Genomic DNA, 7,003 nt, shown 5'->3' with positions numbered 1-7,003 from the left:
GATGCTTGCAAAAAACGTGATAATGCGAGTTCAGAATCATTATGTTCCTGTTTAAGTGAAGGGCAAGGTAAGATTAGCAAACAATGGATGAATAAAAACATTGAGGTTTTAATCAAGAATCAAAAAGAATCATAGATTTAGACAACTGGGTTTAAATAAATCTCAACAGTAGCAAGAGCGTAGGGGCATTCTCAAGAGGGAGATCAGGAAGGCAAAGGTGGGATGAGACAGCCTTGGCATACAAGGTAAAGGATAATCCAAAGAGATTCTACAATAACATTAAGAGTGAGAGAGCAGAGAGCACGAACAAAGCAGGAGCGCGAGCAGAGCAACGGGCCCATTCAAGATGGAAGAAGTTGTCCTCATGATGAACTTCAGGAGATGGGAGATATGTTAAGTGAATATTTTGCATCAGTTTTTGGACAAAGAAATAGAAGCTGGAGAACACACGGAAATAAATACTGATGTTTTGAAAACAGTTCACATTACAGAAGAGCTGGAGGTTTTATGAAATTTCAGGATGGATAAATCTCCAGGACCTGATCTATTGCATCTCTGGACATTGTTAGAAATTAGGGAGGAAATTGTGGTGCCTCTTGCAGAAATATGGGCATCATTTAACTGTGGTTGAGGTGCCAGATGACTGGAAAGTGGCTAATGTTCAGCCTTTGTTTAATAAAGGCTGTAAGGAGAAGCCTGGGAACTACAGACCTGTGAGTCTAACTCCGTCAGTGGGTACGTTGTTGGAGGTGATTCTAAAAATGGGATTTATATGCATTTAGAAAGGCAACAAATGATTAGGGATAGTCAGAGTGGTTTTGTGCGAGGGAAACAGTGTCTCACATATTTGCTTGAGTTTTTTGAGGAAGTAACCAAGAAGACTGATAAAGGTAGAGAGGTAGACAGTGTTTTCCTGGACTTTAAAGCTTTTGACAAGGCTCCACATGGTAGACTAATTAGTAAAGTACATCATTTACAATTCAGGGTGAGCTTGCCAACCGAGTACAGAATTAGCCTGAGATAGAGGGTGGTGATGGTGGATTATTTTACAGACTGGAAGCCTGTTACCAGCAGTGCTCCACTGGTATTGGTGCTGGGTCCACTTTTGTCTGTCATTTATAGAAATGCTTTAGATGAGAATATAGGAGGCATGGTTACTAACTTTGTGGATGACACCAAAACTGATGGTATAGTGGACAGTGAAGAAGGTTATCTGAGATTACAAAGAGATCTTGATCGATTGGGTCAATGCGCTGAGGAGTGGCAGGTGGAGTTTCATTTGAAAGAATGAGATATTGCATTTTGGTAAAACAAACAAGGGCAGAACTTAGACAATTAAAAGTAGGACCTTGGTAGTGTTGTAGAACAGAGACACCTTGGGGTTCAGGTACATAGTTCTTTCAAAGGCACATCACATGTAGACAGGGTGGCTAAGGTGGCATTTAGCATGCTTGCCTTCATTGCTGAGACCTTCGAGTATAGGAATTAGGAAATCATGTTCAGATCGTACAGGATGTTAGTGAGGCCTCTTCTGGAGTACTGTGTGCATTCCTGTCATTTTATTGTAGCAAAGAACAGGGTTCTGTTCAGGAAGCTGAACAGGGTTCAGAAAAGATTTACCAGGATGTTGCCCGGAATGGAGGGTTTGAATTATAAAGAGATGCTGGATAGATTGGGATTTTTTTTCCCCCCCACTGGAGCATAGGAGGTCGAGGGGTGACCTTATACAGGTTTATAAAATCGTAAGGGGTATAGATAAGGTGAATCAAAGGGTCTTTTCCCTAGGAAGGGGGTCTTCAAGACTAGGGAGCATATTTCTAAGCTGAGAGGAGAAAGCTTTTGAAAAGACATGAGAAGCATCTTTTCTCAGTGGTTCATGTGTGGAATGAACTTCCAGAGGAAGCGGTGGATGCCGGAAGTTACAACATTTAAAAGACATTTCAGTAAGTACATGAATATTAAATATCTGGAAGGATATTGGGCCAAGTGCAGGCAAGTGGGACTAGTTTAGTTTGGACTGGTTGGACTGAAGGGTCTGTTTCTGTGCTGTATTACTGACTCTATAACTGTGTCTATCCTCCACAATAGAAAATCAAAAATAATGTTCCTGAAAAATTTTTCAACCAAGTGTTTAGTTTCTCTCAGACTGACATAGAGAAAGTATGATGCGCAACTTAGAATTTGATGATTCTTGAATTTGCAAGCTCATAAATTTGCCACTAATTTTTCTTTTGCCAATCGCCAGTCCCTGCACACATTCTGAATCAAAGTATGATTTAGAAATAAAAAAGCCTGCAAATAAGGCTCACTTGGAGACAATATGTTACATTTGTGTAAACTCAACATTTACATTCAATATCTTGAAATGCAGTCTTCCAGTACCGTCATCGTCCTACTTTTAAGCAAGTGATACAGGTTAAGACAGTAACATGCACTGTGATCAGAAAATTACAACACAAACTTGAATCTCTTGGATTCCAGTTGTGAAAACAGTGTCACAAGTGAAGAATACCAATTTTATCAAATACTCAAGATTCTGCAGAGGACAGAAACAATTTCCTGAAGTTATTCAAGCCTGTAATCAACTGAAGCTTATTTACATACAAACAAAATCAAAGCCACTGAAATCCAAGCTCTCAATATCCTAACTGGGTGTACTTGCAAGATCAGCAATTCAATTTCATACAACTAAGTTAGGATGCTTTTCACATGTGGTTCTCTCAAAGTTATGGTCACACTATACATAACAACAAATCACCGAGGAGCAAGCAAAATACTTTTCAGTCGGAAAGTCAGTTAATTTTCAAATCAGTTGCAAGTTTGCAATAATCAAATTAATATGCTTTTTCAATTCTGGTAAAATGTTAAGCATCAAAAGAACCACTTCAGTCAAACTCAAAATAAATGTGGACATTTAGGTTGGTTTTCATCAAGGACAGTGAACTACATATGAGAAACAAAATCTCAAGAAGCATTCCAGAAAGCTCAAGCTTACATAATCTTAAAATAGAACCAACCATGATGGCATAGCTGGTAAGTGAAACGTCAGAACACAATTTAGTTTTGTACGCCTCATCACATGAAATCACTGAATTCAAGTCACATCAGGAAGCACCATGCAAAAACATGAAGAGCAGGAGCAGCTCCTGGAGGTTAACCAGTAGCACTGAAACTGGTCCCATCTTACAATTTAAGCTGATGTTTGTTCAAGGTAACTGAAGAAATCACATGAAACATAGTGGCAAGAAACTGTTCAAAATGAAGTCCACTGAAATGCTATCAGTATATTGGAATTCTTCATATGCAATGTAATTTCTAACGACATTGTATTCATTGATAGGGCACTATCAGTTCATTTTCAGCTGCTGAGAAATTAGTTATAAATCAATACAGTATTACATATCACAGGTAAATCCAAGGTCAGAAGTTTTTTCTCAATATATTCATTCACAGGACACACACCTTGCTGGCTAGGCCAGCACTTGGATGGCAGTTTCCTTCACTAAATGACATGAGTGAACCAGATAGGCTTTTCTGACAATCAGCAATGGATTCAAAGTCATCAGCAGACTCTTACTTCCAGTTTGTTATTGAATTTAAATTCTGCCATCTGCCATGGTAGGATTCAAACCTAGGTCCCCAGAACATTACCTAGGTCTCTGGATTAGTAGTCCAGCAATAATACCACCAGGCCATTGCCTCCGCTAGTAACAAAGTTATGGATTGCATTTTGCAAACATGAATGAAGTATAAAAATATTTGCTGATATGTTTTCTAATAAGTGTTTAGAAAAACAATATTTTGAATATTGACAGTACTGATATTTTGGCAGCCTTTCAGAAAGACAATGGCCCGGCTCTCCATGCTAATATTAGGTCTATTAGCTCAGCATCGTCCATTTAAAACTAACGGCTAAAAGACACAGAATCAATAGAAAGGAAAATACAGGTGCCCGTTCCAGGTCACTAGATAAGTAACCCAGAACTCTAGGCTAATATTTAGGAGATGTGGGTTCAAATCCCACCAAGGCAGAGAGGTGGTCATGTCACTCGACTAGCCACCCAGAATCCCAGGCTATGCTTAACACCCCTGTGGTGCAGTACCCATTACCTTACCTCTGGGCCAAAAGCTCCAGGTCTGAGCAACACCTGCACCACAGCTGTGACATAACATGTCTGAACAAGGTGACTAAAATAACTGAGGGAAAATGTATATTTAAAAAAAATACAATTTGTATTCTGAACTGAGATTTTTACGGTTGAACATCAGAGCTGAGAACATAAATAGAATTAGGAATTTCGCATCAATCTCCTGGCCTTCTGCTCAATTGTCTACTTCACTTTGAACCACCAAATTTTCCACGCAGAGACTCAGCAATGCCAATGTTCCAGAACTGATTAAAATAAAAAGATACTGCAAACCATAGAAAGCCAACAGTTAATTGCAAATCCTTGTGAACTGCTTACACTGATTTAACAGAAAACTAAAGAGTGTGAATGGTCACCTTGAATAAAAACAAAAGAGTTCCAGCACCTTCTGCAGAGATGTGACCTTTGATCAAAAGTTGTAATGAAAGGTTGCAAGCTGAAACATTAACTCTGCTTTTCTCTCCACATAGCTTGTCAGACAGAGCCTCTCTGCTCCTATGATGCTGCTTGGCCTGCTGTGTTCATCCAGCCCTGCACCTTGTTGTCTCTGCTGAGTATTTGTGTCATTTTTCTACCTTTATTTCAGATTGTCAAGTTCCAGAGAACTGTTTCTGTTTTGTTGTGAATGGTTTCCTGAACTACTTAAAATTATTTATCAGCTCTAATTTCTATACTTTCACACTAAGATTTAGAATAAAAAACAACAGTCTGGCTGTCTGATCATATTTTGTGCAAACTTACCAAAAGCAAAGGAACATTTGAAGACATTAATATAAAATTTTGGAAACCCATTAGTACCAAAATCTGAAAATAGATGGGCTCTGGTGGTCGTTACCTTGTACACGTTTCTCACCATTTGACATGTCAACAAACTCACTAGATATTTTCTGTTATTTCAAAGAATCACTTGGTTGAGACTCTGTTCAAATCCCAGACATACTTATGGAAGAATTACCATAGAGCTTCCACATTTAAAAGATAGTTTGATTGATTTCTCATTTAAGTACAAAGAAGAGTTTGAATAGTTCATAATCCAATCTTAATTTTCTAATTCAACGTGTAAACTTATTCCGGATTACTTTTCTTTCGCTGGCTGTAAACACTAATTTACACCTTTGAGAAATGTGGCACAGTAATCTATTTTACAAAGATAATTTCTAGCAAAGCATGATCACAAGCAAGTTTCTACAGTCAGTTACAAAAAACACTAAATTAGATCTTGACCCGAGATTTCAAGCTGTTTGGAATATATCTGTATAACTGAAACTTCCTTGCTTCTTACCAAACTGATTGAGTAAATGCGACCAAATATTTGTACAAACATGAAATAATGCTGCTACTGTTCCTGGTTAGCTGTTATTTGCATATTAAAAACATAACAGTTATGTTGATGTCACCAAATATTAACTTGAAAAGCAAGGCTATGCACTATTGTCAAACAATTCAAGATCAGTTTCCAAATTAAAAATGATCCAAAAAGTCCACACGTTATAAATCTATGGGTATCCGTAACGTGATGGGTATTCTGAAAAATAGAGCTGGCAAAGAAAAAGCAGGTTTAAAAAATGTCGTAATGTTAATCCTGCATCATCAGAAAACAGGATGCATGTGGCTCATGGCACTGCACCGATCATGAAAATATTAAACTAATGCCGAAAAACGGTGATAAACACTGCATTGTTTCTTTTAAAAATCATGAAGTCCCAAATTAAAAGTAAAATATAGAAAATCGGCGATTATATACATTTATTTTAATATACATATTGATAATAATTGAATAACACCCTGTTTGGGCGTCTCAAGTCAAGATCCACCCTGCGGTAAAAAAAATCTTGTTTCTCCTCACTCCACCCAAACTCATCAGTACTGTTCCTAACCTGCAAGTACACTCATCCATTCTATTACGCACAGTTTTTTTAAAAAATGAAAATTAAGGGATTAGAGTACGATGTATCCGGGCGTCGGCCACAGCAATAAAGGGAGAAAAATACCAACCTGCATTTTTCGACATAGAAAGGAATTGGGTCAAACTCCAGCCAAATACACAAAAAAAAGAAAATGGATGTCCATTTTTTAAGAGGCCACGTCGGCGACTTTATGATGTTTGAGGAACTGCGTCTGAAACATACCCAAAGGTCGTAGAGAAAAAGGCAGCGACAGAGCCGGATCATTTGAAGGTCCCCCGTTTTAATGTTTTACCAACGGCCGGGCGCCATTTTATTACCACACAGCAAGGCAGCGGCCACATAATCTGAAAAGAAGCTTTCCTCGCCTCAGCTTTTTCTCCACCGAACGCTGTATTTATTCAACCTCAGCGATTACAAACCTACACCAACTCACCCTGAAAAGAGTCGCCTTCGACACGGTGGGCTAATAGCGACCATTCAGACGAGAATCCAGAGGTTTCTTTTTACGGCTGTCAAACAGAATTGCAGCCTCCCCCCGCTTCTTCGCTCAAACTGTTTTTTTTTCCTCTCTCTCGCCCGGGTCCGTGTCTCTCTGTCTCTCTCTCTCTACGCTGCCGTGAGGAGTCTGCGCAGAACAAGCTGCGCACATCAATCCGTCTGTTTCTCTCCGTCGCGTCCTCCTCCACCCCTCTTTCCTACTCCTCCTCTTCCGAAGAAGTGACCGGGCACGGCACGCTGCTTTGGCCTTCACGCCTGCGCACTGCACCAGCCTTTCACACAGGCGCCCGGGATTCGCCCGCTCCCTCGCCTGCGTAGTGGAGGGAGCGAGGAAACCGGAGCTTGACTCAAGAGGGTAAAAAACTGGAGTGACGCCACCCGACTGTTGGCGAGCATGCGCCATCCACCAACGATAGCGTCAGCCCGGGCAGGCGGGATACGAGTGAGGCT

Source organism: Rhincodon typus, chromosome 26 (assembly GCF_021869965.1).
Source record: "Rhincodon typus isolate 14 chromosome 26, sRhiTyp1.1, whole genome shotgun sequence".
Classification (NCBI taxonomy): Eukaryota; Metazoa; Chordata; class Chondrichthyes; order Orectolobiformes; family Rhincodontidae; genus Rhincodon; species Rhincodon typus.
This window is presented reverse-complemented; position numbering follows the sequence as displayed.